The sequence below is a fragment of the Mirounga angustirostris genome, unplaced genomic scaffold (genome assembly GCF_029215605.1).
Source record: "Mirounga angustirostris isolate CCGP_5_RB_7025 unplaced genomic scaffold, mMirAng1.0.hap1 SCAF_4, whole genome shotgun sequence".
Classification (NCBI taxonomy): Eukaryota; Metazoa; Chordata; class Mammalia; order Carnivora; family Phocidae; genus Mirounga; species Mirounga angustirostris.
Genome location: NW_026991712.1, coordinates 145951017 through 145976374, shown reverse-complemented (window position 1 = coordinate 145976374; position 25358 = coordinate 145951017). Strand labels below are relative to the sequence as shown.

At 42.7% G+C, this 25358-nt stretch overlaps 1 long non-coding RNA gene across 2 annotated transcripts; it reads left to right on the top strand.

Moving 5' to 3' along the window:
* Positions 1–4450: 4450 nt before the first annotated feature.
* LOC129046398 (uncharacterized) lies at positions 4451–22822 on the top strand. Of its 2 annotated transcripts, none has more exons than XR_008507587.2 (3): positions 4451–4549; positions 21521–21723; positions 22788–22822. It is a non-coding gene; the product is annotated as an uncharacterized LOC129046398 (long non-coding RNA). The 2 variants fall into 2 exon arrangements; XR_008507588.2 differs by having other exon boundaries at positions 4451–4553.
* The last annotated feature ends 2536 nt before the right edge of the window (positions 22823–25358 follow it).

Below are 25358 nucleotides of genomic sequence, written 5' to 3'. Positions count from 1 at the left end.
GTCATCTTTGTTCACTGCTGCTACACCTGTGCCTGGCTTCCCAGTTTCTAGGCTCTCCAGAGTGAAAGGTAGAGAGGGAAAGACCATGGGAGGTGAGGCAGTGGGTGGGGCCTCAGTCAGGAATGGCGGACGGGGGAACAATTTCACTCCTGCCACATCTTTGGGTGTTAGTGCCATGACATTAGAAAGACACAGCAAGAAGGGACCTCAATTACCAGAGAGTCTGGCCCCCACACTTCATGGTGAAGAATTGCAGTCTTAGAGAAGTTGCCTAGCAAGTTAGTAGCAGGACTAGGCCCTGAAGCCAGGACACCTGCATAATAGTGAAGTCTCTTTGTACTGCGACGGTCTTTGACATGGTGCTTAAGGAGAGCCACAAGTCTGGTTTTTCTGGCTCTTTCTGTGCATTTTCTTCTTCATCGATTTCATCTTTTCCCATCAATGACCTTACCAACACTTGGCCTTTTCTCAGACACAATAGATACTTCTAGAACTTTCCACTGGTATATTTGCATTCAGTTTGAGAACTGGGTGGGCCACATTGTTGAAAGTAGGCCAGCTTCTGAATTAGAAGACCTGGGGCCAGAGCCAAGTTCTACTACTCACTTACTGTGTAACCTTAGGCTCTGCTTAGTCTTGGTTTCCTCATTTAGAGAATGGGTGTAATAACACATGCCTCTCAAGCTGCCTCTTATAAAAATTAAATAAGAAATATGTGTAATTACCTAGCACTGAAGCTGATAATTCAATTTGTCACACTTGCACTGAAGTGTTTGCTTGGTGTAAGGTACCAGGACCACAAATATTGCCTGGTATCAGCCAGCAAGCACCAGCCACAGGGAGCTCCCTGATAACATGCCAGCCTTCTCCACCCACTGATCAACAAGGCAAAGAAGTAAGACAGAGAGGGAAGGATTAGTTCTTTCTAGAGTCAGAGGAGGGGATACTGGAGAGTAAATTTTGAAAGATGAAACAGAACTCTCTACGTGAGAAACTGGGGTAATTTTCAGGAAATGTAACACCATGAGCAGATACACACAAAGGCGTGATGGTTTTTGGAAAACAAAAGCAAAAAATTTAATATAGCTAAGCACAGATTAGAAGGGGAGGCAAGTGGGGGATGATTAGGGTGAGAAAACAGACCAGAAAGTTTGGTTGGGCCAGTTCATGAGGTGGCACCGGTAAGAGGCTGCAGAGAGGAGTAGGAATTCAATGGGAGCCAGAGCTGCAGGCTGGTGGCCTGGGGTTCAGCCCGAAGATGTGTTTACTTGGATTGACATGGGGCCCTCATTTAGGTAGGGCATGCACTCTCCAATTCTGCTTTCTACCATCTTCCTGGCCCTGACCTTATCCTGCTACTTCACTTATTTTTATTCATTGCCTGGACCTTGAAGGCATTTGAGCTTGAGAGGTTTGGAGCAGAGCACTGATAAAATCGGATTTGAGTTTTAGGTTAACGCCCGTGGCTGGATCCTGGGTGGGTCACAGGGGTGACGCTGGTGGTCAGGAGTCCCGTTAAGAGACAGTGGCAGAAGTCAGTTGGAAAATGATCAGATCCTGATTTAAGGCAGAGGTAGAGAGTACAGTGAGAGAGGGGTGAATCTGAGAATTATTTGGGAAGGCAGAACCCACAGGACTTGGTAAAAAATGAAGAGGAGTTTAAGAGAGAGAGGAACTCAACTGAAGGGTTTTGAGGGCAGACGGTCTTATGCTGAGTATCCCTAAGGTCCTGCCCAGTGCCTGATGGGACACAGAACCTCAATAAGTACTTCCTGAGTATATTAAAAAAAAAAAATGGGCAAGGGATTTCAGGTGGTTCTTAGGTTTCTAACTTAAAAGGACACACATAGCAGGTATGCAACATCTCTTCATTGAATATGAACAGCACATTTACAATAATAATGAAGTCTGGCTCCTGTTTGAAGCTAAACACCAATTCCTTAAGATTCAGGTAACCCATGGAAGCCCACTGAAGGGACTTGGTGGGCTTACGAGAAGTATATATTAGAGGTACTTGTTAAGGGTGATGCTGTCTGACATTTCCCTTAGGAGACCTAGACCAAAAAATGTTCAAACACTGAGTTCTTTCGCTTTTGGAAAGTTAGAAAAAGTCCAACTCTGGAGCTGCCAAGAGGCTGGGCGCCTTCTCCTTGCCTAGCACTCTCATCATTGAAGTAACAACAAAGATATACCCAACAAAATAAATAAGAGCTCTGTGGATTAAAGAGATAATACTTTCATTGGCCAAATATTAAAATATCAAAGGTCCAGGAAAGGATATGGTTATGGGCCTTTGATGTACCATAAAGGCCCATTTCATGCACCAGTCGGGAGTATTTCAGGGCAAAGATGGAATGATATTTTATGTCACCTCCTAGGCATAAAGGATACTTTATGAGTCCAAGGAAGCCAAGTTCTCAAATGGCCGGACACTGGCAGGTTACTAGTTTAAAATCTAAACACCAACCCGGATTCCAAAACAAAATTACTCCCAGCACCCCCGCCCAGGAGAAGTTTGCTCAGGCTGTCAGAGGCAGTGGAGTGGGAGGTGTGTCCCCAGGCCGGGCCGATGGCATCCCAATGGCTCCAGCCACCATGGGGACCAAGGCCCAAAGTGCCAATATTAGCAGATGGGCCCATGCTTACTGGAGCCATGGGGGCCAGGAAAGGACCCAGGCCTAGAAGATTGGGAAAAATAAATGAAGTACTAGATTCTCAGGAAATTCTTGTTGGGGAAGCACTGAATGAAGAGTTGTGTTTTATTCCCATCTGTGCTCAAATGTTTCTTCCTCAGGAACCCATTACACTCTGTCCTCCTTCCCACCTTTATTTTTCTTCACTAATCTATAAGAGCAGCAAAGCATGTAATTTGTTTCTTCATGGTCTCTCACTTTTAATGGTAAGATCCATGTGGACATGTGCTGTGCATTTTTCTCCACAAGAGAACACTGCCTGACACAGAGAAGGGTCAATGTAAAAACCTGGCCAGTGGATGAATAAAGGCCTCTTAACTGTGCAGAGCCCTGTGCCAGATGATTCAGATCTGGTCCCTCCCTTTTTAATGTTCACAGTCTAGGGGGAGAGACAGCCACCATGTTGTACTGAAATCCTCAGCATCGATGCAGAACGCCGTGTAGGATGCTCTCTCTGGTCCCAGGAAAACACCGAAGCGAGCTTGTTGGAGGACAGGGAAACCACCAGGAAAGTGAAATTTCAGCCAACATCTGAAGGATGCATTAGAGTCAGCCAGAAAGGGATGTATGGAGAGTGTCTACAGAAAAAGAACTGGCTGGTGCCAAGTCACGGCACCCGAAGAGGTGGCTGAATAAAGATGTGTTGAATGAACGAATACATGTGTGAAGTCTTTACAATTTACCACAACTTATTTTTCTAATCATTCAGTCAAAGAGATGGTCAAAAAAATGCCTTCCACTAATGTGTCATTTTACGGAATTGTGCCCTGGCCTGTTTTATTTTTTCTCTACTAAAATATAAATGTTCCCAGGAGCATGAGCAGGTTGACATAGGAACTTGGAAAAAACAAAACAAAACAAGACAAACAATAGACAGTATATAACAGGTTCTTGCGGCAAACACACAGCCTCTCAGAAAAGGAAAGGACTTCAAGGATCACCTAGTGAGGTGTCCTGAAAAAGACCCAGAATTGGAAATTGGAAGGATGGGATTCAAGCAATACATCAGTATTTGCCAGGCAAGTCATTTTGTGTCTGTCAGTTATGATTTCTGAGCTGTGAGAATCAAATGAAAATACTTTGTGAACCAAAAAGTTATGGATAAATAAGAGTAATTTATTTGTATTCTTCCCACTCCATTTATTATTTATTTTCTAAACTACAGAGTAAAATGCCCTCCTTTTTTTGGCGTACAGTTCTAGGAATTTTAACACATGCAGAGATTTATGTAACCGCCTTCACAATCAGGATACAGACTATTTCTTATTACCCCCCAACCTCCCTCCTGTCGCCTATTTACAATCACACCTTCCCTGCACCCTTCACCCCGAGCCACCCCTGATGGATTCTCTTGCACTATAGTTCGGTGTTTCTCTAAATGGAGAATAGCAGACAGACGGACTCATATGGTACACAGCCTTTGAGATGGATTTCTTTCACTCAGCACAATGCCTTTGAAATTCATCCAAGTTGTTGCATGTATCAAAAAGTCATTCCTTTATTGCTGAGCAGCATTCCATGGTATGGATAAGCCACGGTTTGTCTGTCCATGCACCCACTGAAGGACATGTGGGTTGTTATCATTTTTTGGTGATTATGAAAAGACCAACTACACACGTGTGTAATAGGTGTTCGCATGAACCTAAATTTTCATTTTTCTAGAGAAAATACCCAGTAGTGGGATTGGTGAGTTACAGTTGAAGTGCATCATTAACTTGATTAAAAATGCTAAACTCTTTTCCAGAGTGGCCATACCATTTTGCATCCTCAAGAGTATGATTTGGTTTTGAAGACAGGAAATGGAAGTCTGGAGAAGTGAAGTGACTCTCTTCTGATCACAAAGCAAATGAGGAAATGTGGGTAAGAGTTCTAGAGAATTGTTAGTTTTTAGTCCTCCACACTTTCATTAAGCTGAGATTTAACAGTGTTCATTTCATCTACTCCAAGAAAACTATTTGAGGGGAGGTCTATTTATTGGTTTGTTTGCTTATTTATTGTCCCCATTTTACTGGTGAAGAGACAGGTGAGCGGGTAGGTTTAAGAAGGCAAATGACCTGCCTGGGGTCACACGACTCATCCCGGGATAGATGGAGTTTGACTCCAAGCTCATGCCCCTTCCCCCGCGCACAGTTCCCTTAGACTGCTGAAATTTTTAGCCAGTGGTTTATTTTAAATGAATCAACATTTCCACCCGCGTGGTTATGCTACGTTACAGAGAAAAAATTTCCATGCTTTCATAGCATGAACTGCGTTTATTAATAACGGTTCCTCAATTGCTTCAATTTTCACATTATTAAAAAGCTAAAGCCTGGCTCACTTGTCACTTTCTTCTCTCTGCTTGGAATGGAACTTTTTTTTTTTTTTTTTTTTGGTAACTGGGGCTGGGACTGAAAAATGAAAGAAAGGGGCGCCTGGGTGGCTTAGTCGTTAAGCGTCTGCCTTCGGCTCAGGTCATGATCCCAGGGTCCTGGGATCGAGCCCCGCATCGGGCTCCCTGCTCAGCGGGAAGCCTGCTTCTCCCTCTCCCACTCCCCCTGCTTGTGTTCCTTCTCTCGCTATATCTCTCTCTGTCAAGTAAATAAATAAAATCTTTAAAAAAAAAAAAAAAAGAAAAATGAAAGAAGGACTTAGGTCTAGTACCCACCGTGCCTCCAGGCGACTCCCTGCCCCTCGGTCCCCTTCCTGTTGGCGTTTCACCAGCAGGTGGTTCCTAATCTCAGCCTGGGTCAGGGACGATTGGATAGGACCAGAGATGCACTCCAGCCCCTACATCCCAGGAGTGTCCATATCTGGTTTCATGGCTAAAAGGTGTTGAGATGGTTTTTAGCTCCGGGCTCTCTGTGTCAGAAGGGAAAAACTGATGGCTCCCTTTCAGAATTGGCTTTTATGGGAGCCTCATGTGTCTCCCAGGCTAGAGTTCCTGCTTAGGCCCTGAAGACAAACAGAAAACAGGAAGGAAGGAGGAGAAAGATAAAGAAAGTAATGAAAGAAGGAAAGAAAAAGAAATACAGAAAAGAGGGGAAAACCTAGAGAGAGAGAGAGAGAAGGAAAGATGGGAAACAATAAGGAGCAGGGAAAAAAAAGACATGAAAGCAGGTAGTTTGTTTTTCTTCTCTGGTGTTTGTTATAGATTATCCTGGACCAGCTGGAAGGGAACAGAGTGATTGGACCCAGCTAACTAGATCTTCATTTGATTTTGTGTTTGTTTGTTTGACTACTTAGTTTATAAGTTGGCAGGGAATTTTATCATATATACTCTGCTAACTGGTTTATCTAAACTGAGATTGAGCATGAACAAAATTGACATTGGATTTGCTGCTTCAGACCACACAGAAGAGGGGAGAAACCCCTTTCAAGTAAACACTGATGTCTAGGTGCAGTAGCAGACCTAACAGGGAGACCCCAGCAGCCTCTCGGTGTCCCAGGGATGGCAGAGTTGGTAAGCATGCCTGGGCGGAGCGCACACAAAATGAGACCCTGGGAGCAGCATGGTAGCCTCTTAAGAATTTGGAATTTCCAGTCAGATCTGAGTTTAATTCCTGCTGTAACTCCTCACTACCTTTTTGCCCTCCCTGAGCCTCAGTATTCCTGCTTATGAAATGGGATAATAATGCTGCCCTATTGGGCAGAGGCAGGATTCAGTCAACTAGCAGGGAAGATGCTTAACACCAAGTACAGGTTTTAGGAAGGGCTTGGTTCCCTATTCTTCCCCTTGCCTCTGTTCTTGAAGAGGACTGACACTAAGGCTATAGGCTACCCTCTGATCGTTTACAACCTGGTGCCCATTAGAATCAAATTCTGGGACTTCAACAACGTACCTTTTCAGCTTCCCTATGGGTAAATTATACTGGATTTCAGTTTCCCTATTGGCAAACCATATTCCAAGCAATTACTTATAATACTGGGCATTTGCAGTCCCTGAAATGTACAGACTTTCACTTTTGGGTTCCCCAGGGGAGTGTCCTTGCTCCTTGGCCTCTCTGAGCATTCTCACTGGGTCTCTAACTTGAGCTCAGGCATCATCTTCTCGGGGTCTCTTCTCCAGACATCAGGCTCTGTGTCTCTCCTTGGGGTTCCGTCGGCAATCTTTAGGATCATACTCGGAGACCATGCTATGCTGTGTTGGTTTATTTGCCTGTCAGAATGCAAGCTCCTTGAATGCAGGTACTGGCTTCTGTCTCTGATCTCCAGTCCCTAACATGATACCTGCTTGTGTGACTGTGTGCCAGTCACTTAGCCTCCTTTAGCCTCAGTCTTCTCATCCATAATATGGGGATAATAAGAGTACCTAAGGGTTAATTGACTCAAGACATATAAAAGCTCTTGGTACTGTTCCTGGTACATAGTAAGTGCTCACTGTATATTAGCTATTGTAAGTGTCATTTGAATTATTGAATGAATGAATGAATATGAGCAAGACCTGTCCCTGCCATCAAGGAGGTTGGCCTGGTAGGGGAAACGTGTACAGACAGCTCACAATGAAACCATGTGGCAATAAAATGCAAATCCATTAAAAAAAGGAAATAATACAAAAGAAAGATTCATTTAAAATTTGACCATTAAAGTAAGGATGAAAAGTTAAGCAGCATAACATTGGTGTGTGTTTGTGTGTTTGTGTAGGGAGGAGAAGGGGAAGAATAAGTAGAAAGTATCAGAATACCAAGGACTTAGGCTACATGGAGCTGTGAATGAGGCTTCTCCAATTGGCTTGGAGTTTCCTAGCTACCAAAGCAGAAAATTAGGCCAATTTTTTATTAAAAATCTTTGATTCTAGCAGTAAGAGATTATCAAGGGATTCAACAAGGGTACTATCGGTGTTATGGGAGGGACAGTTCTTTATCGGTGAGACTGTCCCGCGTATTGCAGGCCTCTGCCTGCTGAAGATCAGTTGTATCCTCGAGTCGGTGTCACACAATTACAAAATGCCTCGATACTTTCACAAATGTCCCTTAGGGGTGGAGCTACCCCAGCCGGGGACCACTCAAGTAACCCATCTGGTTTCAAGGAAAAGGATGTCAAGATTCAGAGAGAGGACCTGACTGTCCTCTCTCCCAGATCAGTAACATCAAAGCCAGGCCCCCAATCCCACATATCTTGACCCTGGTTTGGTTTCTATCAGTGTTCTTTTTTAAAAAATTTTTTTATTGTTATGTTAATCACCATACATTATATCATTAGTTTTTGATGTAGTGTTCCATGATTCATTGTTTGTGCATAACACCCAGTGCTCCATGCAGAATGTGCCCTCTTTAATACCCATCACCAGGCTAACCCATCCTCCCACCCCCCTCCCCTCTAGAACCCTCAGTTTGTTTCTCAGAGTCCATAGTCTCTCATGGTTTGTATCCCCCTCCGATTTCCCCCCCTTCATTCTTCCCCTCCTACTATCTTCTTTTTTTTTTTTCTCAACATATACTGCATTATTTGTTTCAGAGATATAGATCTGTGATTCAACAGTCTTGCACAACAGCGTTCACTGTAGCACATAACCTCCCCAATGTCTATCACCCAGCCACCCCATCCCTCCCACCCCACCCCCCACTCTGGCAACCCTCAGTTTGTTTCCTGAGATTAAGAATTCCTCATATCAGTGAGGTCGTATGATACATGTCTTTCTATCAGTGTTCTATTGCTCAGTGTTTTCTTTTTAAAAATTCTCTTGATTCTATTACTTCTACCATATATTGAAACAAACCCACCCTCTGCATTTGAAGATTCTGCTTTCATTTCCCAATCTGTAAACCATTATCTGGTACGGGGAGACAGTGGGGAGAAATGACCAATTATCCCTTGGGCAGAAACCAGAGGGCCTCAGTGCTCTTGGATGCTTAGAGAGATCTGAGTGAGAAGTCAGAATGCCCAGTTTCTCCCATGGAGGCTGCGCCAACATACTTTCCCTGAGATTTTCCAGGCCAGGCAATTTGACTCACTGATTCCGAGAACTCAGACAGAGAAGCCCAAGCTCTTCCTTCTTTGGCTGCATTTACATGGTGATTCTGATGGAAGCAAATGGCTGAGTGGAGGAGTGTCTCATTTGGTGCTATTGTTATCACAGCTCAGGGTTGAGAAACTCCTTGCAGATGCTCTGCTGGATAAGGAGGGGCCAGATGTGATCTCGGTCTTCATCAGCCTGAGGATGGGCTGGGACCTACAGACAGTTTAGAGGGAAGACACTTGGATTTACAGCTGGAACCTAACCTGAGGTTTTCTGCCTCTGCAGCTTAAGTCTCTGTGACCTTGATCAAGTGCAGTTCTCCTTTTGGAGCCTTACCCTGAGAGTACTGAGCTTACATGGTTATTGGGGGGTAATCTCAGACAATGAGAGAGTTGTTTGTCTTTTCGAGGCAGCATACCATGGCAGAGAACACCATGGTATGCTCACCAATGATTCAGTTTCCTTTCTTCATCCTGGAGACATAGCTGAACCTCATCTCAGCCACCTTGCACTTGGAAAGGGGGAGCTAATGGAAGGTGGAGAGGTGGTGCATCTCCCTTGCACGGCACTCCACCCCCCTTTCCCCTTCTTATGTACTCCATTACCCAATACAGTTTGATTCCAAAATCCACCCCCGCCCCCATTGGAGTACCATTGCTATTTGAAAGACAAACCTATGGTTGGACCCTGTTTCTGGAACTTACTCTCTGTGACCTCAGGGAGGTCATCTTACAGCTGAGGAAACTGAACTCAGAGAAGGAAAGTGGGCCTAATAGAACCTGGGTGATGGGATTATTGTGAAGATTAAATGGGACCACTGACGGGAAGCATCTGGCACATAGAAGGTGCTCAATAAATGTCAGTCACAACATTCTTCCTTCTCACTGAAGAGTGAAGAGCTTTGTTTCCTGTCAAAGTAATCACTGAGCACAGGGAACAGTAGGTAAGAAATTGAGGGAGAGGTATGTAGTCATTTCCTGATTCCCTTACCCCAGTTGCAACCCCATTTAAGAACCCATCTTTTTGGGGTACCCTGGACTGGAAGAAGGGTTGTTGTTGGTTTTTTTGTTTGTTTGTTTTGTTTTTTTTAAGTCTTGGTTCTTTGGACACGTAGCTGTTCTTCTCTGGACTTCAGTTTCTCTTTAGAATGGCGGGGCTGGACTAAATGACCTCCAAGAGCCCTCTAGCTCTGCCAGAGTGGAATTCCATGCTAATGTGAGAAGACTGAAAGACTGTGGAGAGAAAGGCATCAAGGATGGGGAATGAGCTGGAACGGAGGCTTAGCGGTATCATATAACAGATCCCAAAGGATGTAAGCCATGCTCTAAGGTCATACAAAAAAGATCTACAGTCTTGGAGTCCATAAATAATCCCTGGATGGTGGAGTCTTTTAAATATCCGATGACACTGGATGCCACAGTAGGGGAGCAAGCCCATTCTTCTCACCAACTCTAGTGTTACTGTGAACTTTTGCAAGATCAGATTCAGGCTTGCTTTCTTTTCCATTTCTTGTCTTTTTCTTCTTCCTCTTCCTCCTCTTCCCCCTGTCCTCTTTCTCTCTAGGCTCCTTCCCCTCCCTTCACCTCTCCCTCTCCTGGTTTGCTACTGACAACTACTTTCCCATTTTTCAAGAACTTTGCTTCTTTCACTTGTCTTTTCGATGCATACATTTTATCATCTAGTTTCAACTTATTTAACTTATGTGCATTTTTTTCTATCTCTTATTTAGCTTTAGCCATCTCTCCAGATACTCTGGGGAGAGAATCAGGTCACTTTTTGATTAAACAATCTTGGTGACTTAATAACAACACTAATAACAGACTGGTTTATAAATTCAAGAGTGTCAGGCGCCATAATTTTAACTACTATTGCAGGCAGTTGAGGTTATTGCAGAAAGATCACAATGGGGGGAAACAATTCCGGGAAAAAATAAGTTGAAGACAAATAGGATCTTTCCAACACTGTTTACAGTCTTTAAGGATAATTACGAATTCCAAGTTTTGGGCGACAAAATCATTAACTCTGACATTCCAATCAACCTTGACATTAACTCCAATCTGAAACTTTAGCCACTGGGCAGACATTTTTTGATGTGCAATCATGTGCTTTTTTTTCTTTGGAGTAGAAAATTAAGAGCACAATTTGGAATCATGTAGACAGTGTTACCATAGCATTTTATTCCCAATGTGGTCTTAATTACAATTATAGGGAAATAGAGATTCTACCTATATTAGGCCTCCTTCCTTCCTTTCATCCTTAATATATACAGGTTGAATATTTTGAATAGAAACCACAACACCCCAAATTCTTAGCACAGTGCCCAGGTTTTGTCAAAAAGTCAAATGATTTCATTTTCTCAGCCACCCTGCAACTGAAGTATCACTATCACCAATTAGAAATGAAATTGCAGTAGTTTTAGACTTCAAAGTAGTAGACCCAAGATTTGATTCCTAGTCTATCTGATTCCAAAACTTCTCTTTCCACTCTTGTGCCCAGAAATTCCTTCTACTTACTATTGTTTTGGTTACGCAAAATCAACACCAATATTTTTCTTTTTTTATGGAATACAAAAATCAAAAGGTGCTAAAACTCTGGGAAAAAACTACAATGATGTAAGTTTCCATTTTCTATTAAGAAAGCATTTCATGCTTTCCTTCATTCATTCTCAATCAACTGTCCTCTTCATTGTAGCATTACCGCTAGCTTTTTTAAATTTTATTTTTACTTTCTGAATCTCCCACTCCATAACTATATGCCCCCTGAGGAAAGAGATCATCTCTGCTGCATTTGCAGTTTCTATCCAGAGCTGAGTCCAGTGCCTGGCCACTGGGCAGATCCTCACATACTGAGTACTCTCTACTAGGTGATTACTCTTCAGCCGATGTTTAACTCGTGCTTTTCACGTATAATTATCCAAGACCAATAAGACCTCAGACCACTGCATGTAGTTGGAGAGAGAAGATTAAAACTGGGAGCAAACAGTTAATGACAGAAGACAGGACCAAGGGACCAGTTAGTATTTGGGCTCACCTGTCAAGGCCTCAGAGCTTTCCTCATTGGGATGGAACATGTATGAAGGGGACTGTGCTGGTTATTCCCTGCTTGTCCTCCAGATCTACTCTCTACTCCTCTCTGATTCACTCTGTGCCCAGAGTCTGACCTCTATAGAACGTATCACCCAGGCTCATTTTCCTGTTTGAGTTTGGCCACTAAATGCCAGTAGGATAGTAGAGGGCAGAAAAGAAAGAGGGTGAGTACTTAGTCTTTCTACTCCCTCCCTGCCTTGTTGTGGATAAGGCAGTGACTGCATCCTTCTAAAACAGTGGTGCCTGTTGGGCAGCCCCTCTTCCCCATTTCCCATTCTCACTGGGCTCTGGTCATGCTGGTCCCTTTCCTTGCCCTTTTAGCTAGTGGGGTAGCAGTAGCTTTTTGCAATCCTTAGTCTCTGGGTATGTTGCTATCCCTCATTGGTTCCCTTAATGCTGTCCACACCTCTGTAAATAATCTCTTCTTTAAGTTTTCTTCAGTTAAACTTGTTGAGTGTTCTGCTCCTTGCCAGGACACTGACTGATACACCAAATGTTGGACTGTATAATTGCAGATTATGTGTTAACATGGGCTGGTCAAGCAGAACCTCTGCCCTGAAGCCTGGGACACATCTGCTTAAGTGATGGGAAGTATGTGAACAGAGGCTAATGGTCCCTACAGCTCTATTTAGGCATTATAATTCTAAAGCCGTCCCTCTGTCATTCATTCATTCATTCATTCATTCATTCATTCATTCATTCATTCATTCATGTTTATGCAATTAGTCAGTGAATTTGGGGGGAATGGCCACAGTCTTCTAAGCTCTAAAGTTAGATCACAAATAAAACTGACAAAACAGCTGGGTGATTGGAATTTTCATTCTGGCCAAAGATGACAGATATTTTCTTTCTCTCTTGTTCTTTTTCTTTTCTCAGATGGCAAAGTAGAGGAGGATAGAGAGTAGGGCTGTATGGCTCTGTGTTTGCTTAAAAAATTAACCCCCAGAACAAATATTTCTTTTTTTATTTTATTTTATTTTATTTTATTTTTTCAGAACAAATATTTCTTACTAGTATTTGGGTCACTAAATCTCAGCTCTTCTGAGAGCGAAGTATTGTGGTTCCCTTTCTTGCTACTTGAAAGCATGTTGGTTTCTGCCAATGTTGGAGTCTGCCAATACTCATCCCAACAAATTTAATCTGGGTCAAAGCCTAATGATGTATGTTTCTTTCCATGAGCAAATCAAGTTTTTGTACAATCATGGACTAAATTTAACATGGACTATTGGTCAGCTAAAGAGATGGACTCACATTTTACATTCAGAATATCAGATCCATGGAGCACCTGGGTGGCTCAGTAGGTTGAGCACCTGACTCTTGATTTCGGCTCACATCATGATCTCAAGGTCATGAGATCGAGCCCCACGTCCAGCACAGCACTGGGCATGGGGCCTGCTTGGGATTATCACACTCCGTCTGACTCTTCCCCTCCCCACCAGCCCCCCACCCCCCCCACTACTTGCTTTCTATAATAAATAAAATCTTATAAAAAAAGTCAGATCCAAAAAATACCTAAGGCATGGGAAGTTCCTGATATAGCATTTAGCACATAATACATATTGAACAGGTTTTATTATTTAATCCTCACAGCAACCTACAAGTTAGGTGAGAATTAGTAGTATTTTTTTTTAAGATTTTAAGTAATCTCTACACCCAACGTGGGGTTCAAACTCACAACATCAAGATCAAGAGTCACATGCTCCACTGACTGAGCCAGCCAGGCACCCCAAGGTAAGAATTATTATATCTTTCTAATAGATAACAAAAATGAGGCTTGAGATGATTTGAAATAAAGGTTGTAAAAAAAAAAAAAGGCTTTGAAATAAGATAACTGTGACAAGTGATTTTAATATAAGTATATACCATGGGCACATTCAGAATGGTGTTCAATTCCCTGAAAACTTCATGAAACTTTGCCTGTTGTTCCCACACAAGTTAGCATCTTAGTATATAAATGAGTGAAAATATTATAGAAGTATATTCGAATCTGCTTTAATTCACAAAAATACATAAACCAGTTACAATCCCTATTTTTTCATTAATGCTTATAATAAGTAACATATACCAAGCTTCATTGTTCATCACAAACATTGGAGTGTATGGACTAGCACCACTGGGGAGAAGCATTACTGGTGATGATTTAGTTCAAGGATTCCTAACCTTTTCCTCACCAAAGTCTCATCCTAGGCTTTTTTTCCTTTGGAGTTGTTAAGTTTTTAAAAATAATTCCACATTTTATTGCTGTTAATTAGTAAAAAATTTAAAAGAAGGCAGAATGAATTTGCCATTAATACTTCTTGAATGTTGCTTGCCAAACTTTCAGTATTTGAAAGAGTGTGGCAAACACAGGTTGAGAAGCCCTCATAAACTGTGTGAACAGTTATTGCATATTTATGTGGTTATGTTAGGTCATCCACCCCTTCAGAAATGTTTTCTCCTCTGCCTCATGCCCAAACACATAAGAATTAATAATAGGACAAAGTTCTCTGGCTTAGAGTCATGTTATATCCTTACCGTTTACATAAGCAAATATGTTTTATGTTGTAGTAGAAAATCTATTGAATGGGGAAATGATCATGACATTTTGTTTATAGGAAAATTGTTTATAGACTACAAAACAGCATTTATAATCTACTGTCATTTTTGTAATTAAAAAAAATGTTAACACTGGGATGTCTCATGGTGTGTTTCTGTACTTTCTAAAATGTCCACAATAAACTTGGGCACTTTGGGGTTTTTTAGATTTCTATTTTTTATTAGTGAAATGTGACTTTACAATAGACAGCATGATATTAAACTTATGTTTTAGTAAATTTTTACTACTTAGATCAGATAAAAATCCTCCTAGCACCTCAAGGGGTTCCCTTATGTCCCCTCCCAATTGATACACTCTATACATGTCACAACTATTATAGTATCTATTACCATTGATTCATTTTTGCCTTTCACAATTCATAAAAAAATGAAATAACTTTTATCCACTTGCATTGATATTTCTTCACTTACTATGCCATAAGATTGATGCATGTTCCATTGTGTATATATTGGCACGTGCATCATTTCAGCTTCTGGCTACTCTGAAAAAAAATACACCATCCATGACCAAGTAATTCAACACCTAGACACGTACCTAACACAAATTTTATTAATTTGTGCAACAAAAGGCATGCCCAAGGAATGCTCATTCAGTCTTACTAGTCTTTTTTTTTTTTTTTAAAGATTTTTATTTATTTATTTGACAGAGAGAGAGATAGCGAGAGCAGGAACACAAGCAGGGGGAGTGGGAGAGGGAGAAGCAGGCTTCCTGCTGAGCAGGGAGCCCGATGTGGGACTCGATCCCAGGACCCCAGGATCATGACCTGAGCCGAAGGCAGACGCTTAACGACTGAGCCACCCAGGCGCCCTGCTCATTCAGTCTTAATAGATCCTTCCAATTTTCAAAGTTGAGGGCTCCACACTTAGAAATGGTAGGGTTTTGTCAGTGTTCTTTTTCTTCTTCCATTTAGTAATCCCTGTTGATATGTAGTGGCACCTAATTATGGTTTAATTTACATTTCCCTGATGGCTAACAATGTTGATCATGTGCTTATCGGTCATTTGGATAGTCTCTCATGAAATGCCTCTTTTGACTTTTTTTTTTTTGAAAGAGTTTATTTATTTATTTGAAAGAGAGAGAATGAGAAACAGAGAGCATGAGACGGAGGAGGGTCAGAGGGAGAAGCAGACTCCCCGCTGAGCAGGGAGCCTGATGCGGGGCTGGATCCCAGGACTCCAGGATCATGACCTGAGCCGAAGGCAGTCACTTAACCAACTGAGCCACCCAGGCGCCCCCTCTTTTGACTATCTTAAAAAAAACTTATCTGTCTTATTAATGATTTATAGTTCTTTACATTTTTCAATTATGAATTCTTCATTAGTTACGTGTAGTGTAAATTTCTTTTCCTACTCTGTTGTCTTTTCTCTGTCCCAACCGTATCTCTTGAGAAGCTGTAGTTTTTAATTTTTTTTTTTAAAGATTTTATTTATTTATTTGAGACAGAGAGAATGAGAGAGAGAGCACATGAGAGGGGGGAGGGTCAGAGGGAGAAGCAGGCTCCCTGCCGAGCAGGGAGCCTGATGCGGGACTCGATCCCGGGACTCCAGGATCATGACCTGAGCCGAAAGCAGTCGCTTAACCAACTGAGCCACCCAGGCGCCCTGTAGTTTTTAATATTAATAAAATCAAATATATGACTCTTTTCCTTGATGGTTAGTGTATTTAGTATGAAACTTAAGAAATAATTGCCTACCCCAAGGTCATGAAGATATGCTTTTCTGTTATCTTCCAGAGATTTTATTTTCTTGGCCCATCATATCAGGTCTATAATCCATCTACAATTGAATTTTGTGTATGTTAGAGTCAAGGTTCATTTCTGTCTGTATTAAGATCCGATTGATTCAATACCAATTTTTAAAACATCTTTTTCCCCTGCACATATCTTTGATATGAATCCAGTGACTGTGTATGTATGCATCTGTTTCTGGCATTTTATTTGTTCCACTGGTTGTTTGTCTATACCTAGGTCCATACCACACTTGACTTAATTAATATAGATTTAGAGTAAGTCTTAAAATCTGGTAGTATAAGTACTCCAGCTTTACTCCTCTTTTTCCAGATTATCTTTGTTTGGCTTGGCTCTTTACATTTCCATGTAAGTTTTACATTCAGCTTGTTGATTTCCGCATAGTGAGCATTGTCTGCTCTCGACCCCAAACCCCTCAGGAATCCTTTGCTCCTCACATCTGCCCTTCTCGCCCAGCTTCTGTAGGTTTTATTTCCTATAGTCCGTACCTGTGATTCTCTTTGAAGGATGCCCTGAAAACTACAGGAGCCACTTTGCCCAAATGTAGAGAGAGCTGTAATTGCCAGGGAGTTTATGTTCTCCATAGATCTTAGCAATGATTAACTGTTGCAGGAGTATGAAAGCCCAGCTTATGTGCAGTGAAGTGGGAAAGCTTCTGGGTGTCAGTTAAATTCCTGAATTTCCCTGTGGGATTAGGCAGAAGCCAGATTTTTGCTTCCTTTTTTCCCCTTCCATGTTATACTTCTCCACTTTCTGATCAGTTTCTTCTGAGAACATCTCTTTAATAAATTATTTACATGCAAACCTCATCTCAGGATAAACTTTACGGTCATCCAAACTAAGGCATTCTGAAAAAAAAATTGTTGGGATTTTGATCGGGATTGTGCTGAATGTATAGATCAGATTCAGGAAAACTGACAAAATTACAATAGTGAGTCTTCCAATCCATGAACATGGTATATCTTTCAGTTTGGGCAACTGTCCTTTGATTTCTCTCAGTAATGTTTTGAAAAACTTGTATATAGAAAAATATTTTTAAAATTTATTTTATTTTTTTAAAAGATTTTATTTTTGGGGGTGCCTGGGTGTCTCAGTTGGTTAAGAGTCTGCCTCCAGCTCAGGTCATGATCCTGGTGTCCTGGGATTAAGCCCTGCATTGGGCTCCCTGCTCAGTGGGGAGCCTGCTTCTCCCTTTCCCTCTGCCTGCCTGCCTGTCTGCCTGCCTACTTGTATCTCTCTCTTTCTCTCTCTCTCTGTCAAATAAATAAAATCTTAAGGAAAAAAAAAGAGAGAGAGCATGAGCTGGGGAGGGTCAAAGGGAGAAGGAGACTCCCCGCTAAGCAGGGAGACTGATGAGGGACTCGATCCTGCAACTCCAGGATCATGACTCGAGCCGAAGGCAGTGGCCCAACCTATTGAGCCACCCAGGCACCCCGAAAAATACAATTGTTTTGTTAGATTCTTATGTATTTGATATGTCTTAAAGCTATTATAATGTTTTTAAGTTCATTTTTTAATTGTATATTGACCTTGTGAATTTAGTGGTCTTACTAAATTCACATGTTAATTCTAATAATTTGTCCATAGATTTTTAGATTTTCTACATATACCATTAATGCCATCTGTGTATAATATCAGTCTTATTTATTCCTTTCCCATTCTTGTGCTCTTTTCCCTCTCGAATTATTGCACTGGCTAACACCACCTGAATAGAAATAGTGATAGGGCAAACATCAATTTTCACTCCACTGGACGCCAGGGACACATAGTATCCTCAGCTTAACCTTTCAGCCAAGAAATACTGCAGACATAAAATTTCAGTTATATAAACATAAATTTTATGCATTGATAAAACTTTGGCATCAAACCTGTGAAAGGTATGCAACATATCTATTGTAATTTGAGAACCACTGACTTAGTGTGTTTACCACTTAGTGTGTTTACCATCATATTCACCAGTCAGTACGATACTTAGAGGGGAGGCTTTTTAGTTGTCCAATTTTGGTAATATTACATTCAGGTTTTAACATTCTTATCTGGCCAACCTATCTCACTTTCTCCATAATGTTCCCAAGAGAACTATACAAATAATAACAGGATGAGAAGCAAAGAATTTTAATTACAAGTTACCTAAGTATTCTTTTTATTATTTTCAGTTAGCCAACATATAATACATTAGTTTTGATGTAATGTTCAATGATTCCTCAGTTACATATAACACCCAGTGCTATCACCACATGTGCCCTCCTTAATACTAAGTATTCTATTCGCTAATGTAGGACCTCTTCCACAAGGAGTCTTTCATTGACCTGCTCAGATGAACTCAGCTGAGTGACCTGCAAGTTCACCCTCATACCACTCATTACATGTGTGTTTTGTCATTATTTGTCCAGTGACATCCCCAGGAGCCATGGATCATGCATGCCTTATTGTTCATTGCTCTATCCTAAGATCCTAGCAAGTACCTGCCACAGAACTACCATTTGTTGACTTTTAACTAGTATAAGAGAGTTAGATGTAGCAAACATTACTCCATCTACGTGACACAGAGCCCCAGTTCACTCATTCATTGTTCGGTCATTCAAAAAGTATTTATTTGAAGACATGCTATCTGCCAGGACCTCCATCAAATATATCACTTAGTTCTCTCAATATGTCTCCAATGTAGACATTATTATCCCCATTTGATAGATGAGTAAACTGGGGCTGAGTTGTAGCAGAGCTCATATCCAAATCAAATCTATCCAAATCCCAAAGTGATGTTTTGCAAAACAAAACAAAAAACCTCACAAAACAAAAAACCTCACAAAACAAAACAACAACAAAGAAACCCGCAAACAGGCAAAAATAAAAAAAATATGGTGGAGAGAAGGCCTAGTAGGGCATAGTCACTGCTTTAGAAGATCTGAATGGCTGTGATGGGGCACCAGCAGGGACTATTATTATACATAAAAGCCAAACTGGTACCTGTCAGTTAGAAACTCCAGACTTCAAGAAAAAAAAAATAGGAAGAAGTTTCTGGTGAGAAGAACTGTCCAATGGGAGAATGGCGAGCTTTAGTGCTGTGAGTTCCTGTGTGGTTACTCTGGTGCAGACCCAATACTTAGGTATGAGTACCATGATGCAAACCTTGCCTTTTTGGAGCTCATAGTCCTGATGAGGAAGCAGCACAAATAATTTACTTGTTTACTGCTTGAGAGTGCAGCCCAAGGTGCTATGGAGGCATAGAAAGATGAGTGCCTGAAAATGCCTTCTCAGAGCCCTCCTTGAGAGATCTGGATGTCATTAGAGAAAGGTCTTATGAAAAAAGTAGGAGAGTTCTAGGTGAAGAAGAGAAAGGCATTCCAGGCAGAAGGGTTGGCACATGAAGAAGCCCAGATGCCCAAAGTGCCTATAGGGTATATCTGGCCAAATGCTAGTAACTTAGTTGTGTGAAAGGTTAGGACAAACATCCTGGGGCAATGACCTGGACAAACAAGCATCAGATCTTAGAAGATCTCGAATAGGCCTCCCAAGGAGCTCAGACTTCTCCTTGTGACCCAGAGAGCAGAGTTCAAAGCTTGTCCAGAGCTGCCAGTCTGTCTCTTCCATGCATCCCAGTGTCTCTTCACTAGTCTAGCTTCTGGCCCCAGTGTGGAAAATGTGTTAATTAATGATGAAAACTATTCTGCTGTCCAGGCCTGTAAAGGCTTCCTGGGAGCACTCTGTAGAAAGAAGTCCTGGTTGTTGCTGTCAACAGTTCCTGTGACTCCCGTAATAACGGTATCCTGGTCCCCAGGCAGTTTTCTCTTCTCCTGGGTGTGTCTGCCTCAGCATCACTAAGAGCATTACATCAACTGTGGCCTGGTGCTCCAGTGTGCACAGCTCCATCCAGGCCTGGAACCCGTCAGAGACACAGGGAATTAGATGTGTCAGGAAGAGAGGCAGGGCTGTGTAGTTGGAACAGTTTCCATGTAGCTTTTTGGCTCCCCACGGTGTTTGTGGAAAATGTTTTGCTAAGGAGTGAGGTGCTCTTTGCTACAATGACATTTTTTTTTTTTTTTTGCCCCCAGAGGTCATTCTTATATTTATTGGTTTATGACTTTGAAAATATGTAATAAGCCCGTTTGTTTTTTAGCTGTAGTACCAGTGAAATTATACCGATCTAGTGCAAAGCCTCCTCTGGCAAACTTTTCCAAGCATTCAGCAATAGGTAACATTTGTTGGGTGGACAGGAAAGGGGAAGAAGATCCTGGCATTTGGGGCAAACAATGAGGGGTATGTGAAAACCTGAATGTGATTCACTTGGAGAGGCATCTCAATCCCCATTTCACAGATGTGTAATTGGGTAAATCTCCTTAGCAAGGAACCTCAGGAGTTAGGACAAATTCCTCTCCCTCCCCACTGCCAACTAGTCTCCACTCCCATCTAATCGGTGACTGTGAAACTTACTCTTCATTGATGCATCCCTCCCCTAGACCCATTTTTCACCCTTCTCTCACCTGCTGTTGACCCAAGGTGGCTAACATCTAAGATCACATGACCCAGGCTCTCCTGACCTCTAGCTTCTGGTTGGATTTGGCTAGAGAGGAGCACTGGCACGAGATCAAAGACAGAAGGGGAGAGAAGCTGGGCATGTTATTCCTTACTCTTCCTCCCCTAGCTTGGCCATGGTCTGGAGAAGCTGTGCTCCTGACTCTGGCTCTAGCTTTTACTGAATCAGCCAACTTCCTTGGCTTCCAATTTCTCTGGGCTCTTGTGAGTACCATTCCCTTCCCCCCTCAGGTCTGGGGGTGGCGATACCTTCCTGCTCTTGGCTGTGACTTGTTCCCTTAATCCTGCTCATACCACTCAAGATGGTCTTTCTTTCCCTGACCAATGACGAGCTTCACTTCTGGGTTGGATTTGTGCGACAGCCTCCTTTCCCCTGCCTCCAGTTTGGCCAGTTCCTCACACTCTTGTGCTACAATTAGACAGTTTTCTAGATTGCATATGTAAGCATGCTATGTTCCAACTTACACTCCTTCCAAAGCTCTTCACTTCTCTTCAGATCAAAACCAAACTCTGCCTGCCCACAAAGCCCTCCATGGCGTGGCCTCAGCCAGCCTCTCCTTCCACAGCTGTTCCCTCCCAGGGGCTCCATGCTGCAGCCAAGAGGAAGCACTAGCCTTCTTCCATGCCCACCCGGCATGCGGATGTTCTCCCAAGAAAATGGCTGCACAATTGGTGTTTATTGAGCATTTACTATGCATCAGACACTAACCTAAGAACTTTTTTAATGGATAATTTAATTCTCACACCAACCCTACTTGACGTCTGATTTATAGTCCCCATTGTACAGATGGAGAATCTGGGGACGGCTCTGTGGGGAACCTGCCGTGGTCATTCATCAGGGAAGCAGCAGAGACAGGTTTCAAATCCAGGCATCCCAGTCAGAGGTCATAGTATAGTCAACAGCAGCTCAAACACCAACTCTTCTTTTAGATCCCAGCTCAGAGTTCACTTCCACTGAGGCATTTCTCCTGATGCCCTGCAGCTGAAGAAGTCATTCCTTCAACTGGGTTTCTACAACATATTTCTTCAACTCAAGCTAATAGACTGCAGTTGGTGGTTTCTGTGCCTCTGGATGGAGCCCCAGGAACTGAGAGAGGCCTCCTTAAAGAAAGGTCATCTGCTTCCTGTCAAAGGTAGGCACTGGGTTAGGTGCTGAGCACAGTGTACATGTTTAATAATTGGGGAATGAATGGGTAGATGAATACATTTGAAAATACAGCCATTTAGCTCAAGCTGATATCTGTATCAGAAAAGGAAAGGTCAGTTCCAAAGCCCTCAGATTTTGTTCAGATGTGAAAATTCACTGAAATGTATTGAGAACCTAGCAGTTTGGGGCATTGTTTTAAACCCAGGGCGAAAGCAATGAATAAGATAGATGTCTCTCCCTCACAGAGATTACATTCGAGTTACTAATCACTACATTAATAAAGCGAATGATGGGACGGAGTGAAGGAGGAAGGCATACTTTCAGCTTAGATGATATTTGTAAGGGCTCTAAAGACCAATCAAGCAGCACGACAGGGAGCAAATCAGAGAGGAGGGGCAGCTCTCCTAGAAAGGATACTTGAGCAGAGGTTTAAGGAGCCAGAGCAGGAAGTTCTAGGAGGATGTGGGGAGTGAAGCTCAGGCAGAGAAAAAGGCCAGGATGAAGGTCTTGAGCAGGAGCAAGCTTGCCTTGTCTGAGCGAGAGCAGGACCTTCAGTGTGGCCAGGCCACAGGCATGGAGAAGGACATGTCGGAGCATCAGATGCTGGAGGGTGGCAGAGGTGGGGACTTAAATTGATTCTATGTGTGAGGGGAAGATGTGATATTTTTGGTGAGGACAATGACACAAGTTGCCTTTCATAGTAAAAGATACCTTTCTGGTACTTTCCTGGCTGCTTTATGGAGAGAACATTGTTTCACTTTCTCAGCATCTCTGAGATGCTGCCAGATTCTGCCTACCCACAAAGCCCTCCATGGTATGTACCTTAAGTATAATGGGGGATACCTGTGGGGGGATACCCCCCCACACACACTATGCTTAAGGTACATACCCTTAACCAACTAGTTAGTAGTAAAATAATGATAAAGACGGTGACCATATGTAAAGCGATTAGATAATTTCAACTATGTGCTTTTTATATTAATATAAGTCTCCAGTTATTGAACATGGGCTATCACCAGGTGCTGATGTATTTATATATTTGACTTATAGGGATATTGAAAAAATTGAAGATGATTTTTTTTCCCCCCACTGGAAAAAAAGATCATGAGACCTGGAGAGGTGGAATGATCTTCTTCAAATCACGTAGCTGGCAAGTAGAACTAAGATTCAAACTTCAGTCTGTCTGCCCACCTGCCTGTGTTCCCTCCACTCAGCCCTGCCACTTCCCATGGTGTAAATACCAGCTTCTGAATTGACCCATTAGCTTTACCAACATGTGGAGGCATCAGAGCAGAGGGATTGCTCACATTTATGTTTAAAACAATTTGTTTTGGGGCACCTGGGTGGTTCAGTTGGTTAAGTGTCTGCCATCCGCTCAGGTCATGATCGCAGGGTCCTGGGATCAAGCCCTGCGTCGGGCTCCGTGCTCAGGGTGGTGGGAGGGAGTCTGCTTCTCCCTCTCCCTTTGCCCCTCCCCACTGCTCGTAAGGGCTCTTTCAAATAAAATCTTTAAAAAAAACCCACAGAATTCATTTGCTTACTTCTCTCAACAATCCTATGAAAGGGACATTAATATCATGATCAATCCTCATTTTATAAATATGGATACTGAGGCTTAGAGAGGTGAGCTGCCTTGCATGAATCAGAGGAAGGATTGAAACCCGTTTCTGACTCCAGAGCTCATGCTCCCTTCTCCCTACATCAGTGTTGTCCAATAGAGTGTTCTACAATGATGGAAACGTTGAGGAATACAGTAGTCATCTGTGGCTATTGAGCCTTGAAATGTAGCTAGTAGCTACCACAGTAGACAGCTTACCTTATACTATTCAAATTAAGACAAGGACCAATGACATACTTCCCCCACCTCTCTTTGTCCCCTCCCCCCCACCCTTCTTTACTTCTATTGCTGACTAAGGATAGAGCATGTATAGGGCAGTACGTGGATGGGGGTTGGCTGGAACCAGGACCATCAGACCCTGGGTCTGTTCTGGCTTCTGTTCAAGGTAGGGAGATTAGATATGTGCATAAATAACTAAAATACAAAGTTGAAGGTTTAATGTCCTAAGTGCCCCAAGAGCAGAGCTGATAAGTGGTGAGGGGATAACAAGGCTCACTCTCTCTCCTTATAGGGCAAGTCGAGGGAAGTGTGAGATAATCATTGTGAATGTGCGTTAAGAATAATGTGCTCCATAAATTTTCAAGCACTCTGTGGATGCAGCCATCAGAGACAACATTGTCTCAACTTTGCGGGTCCATATTCCAAGGATGTACATCTGTAATCTGCCTGGATCTTCACAAGCTCACTTTGAGGCGTGCACGATCACATCCCCACTCTGAGATGTGGAAAGGGGTACTCAGAAAGGGTAAGCACCCACCCAAGGACAAACAGCTGGTTGGGACAGAGCTTTGGGTGCGGCCCTAGGTTTCCTGACTCTAGAATCAGGAATCTTTGCAACCCTCTTGCTGCCCTTGGCAGATTTTATGAGTTATTATTATCCATCCACCCTTATTCCTGGCACAGGCAGGCCTCCTAGGGAAATAATTCCTGAGGTTTAGGCAATTCTGTTAGCTGGGATGTGCTACAGCTACACCCTTGACCCAGGGCAGGTCTTTTGGATGCACCAAGGCCTTTGTCATAACAGAGGATGTGCCAGAGAATGAGATCAGTAGTGAGGCCATCCTGATGTGGCCACAAACAGACCCAGATTCCACAGCCCTGCAGGTTGTCCAAATGGACAGGCTTTTGAGGGACCCATCAGCATTCCTGGCATCTATTCCTGAAGGATCTCATCCCAGGAGAATCATAAAAATTTGGTAATCTAAAGGGCCTAGAGATGCCTTCCAATCTTTTACCCAGCTCCCTCTTTAAATAGAAGGGCAGCTCAAGGCCCAGAGAAGGGGAGAGAATTTGTACAGCCAAAGGCCAGTTTACTCCCATGACTGTTGTATTAACTCTGTTTCTTGACCCTCAAAACAGGTCTCCCATTCAAACCACTTTAGGTCTTTCTTTGGGATTTGTTTTGAAAATTTAATACAAAAGAACACCACATGCAAACGATTGCATAACTGCATTTGTTGATGTATTTCTGAGATGGCTTCCTGATGTCTGTCCAGGGACTTAAGAGTGTCAGAGCTATGGCGGTAGAGGGTGGGGGGGAGGGCTGTGGCACTCATCCATCAAACCCCCTATCTTACCGATGGGGTAACTCAAATCCGGCTTGTTTAGTGACTTGCTCAGGGCACATAGCAAGCTGGTGCTTAACTAAGAGGTGTCAGTTTCTGGTGCCAGAAGCTCACAACTTGAAAAGCTTTAAGAGAAGGGCACATCTCATGGGCACAGAATCTCTGCCCTGAAGGTTCTCTTTCCTAGGGAGCCCAGCATGTAACATGTGCAGATACGCATTGTCCCTAGCTCCCTGTGAACTTGGGAGTCCATCTTTGAAGTTCTGATGCCAACACAGATCAGCTTCCACCTCCAAGGACCAGTTTTAGTTCTGCTTCCTCCAGGAAGATGTCCCTATTTTTCCTAGTATGCCCCAATTCCTCTCCTCACTTCCCTCTTTACATTTCTATTGTTGATCCCACTGCGCTTTGACCTTCTACTGGATACACGACTGCAAG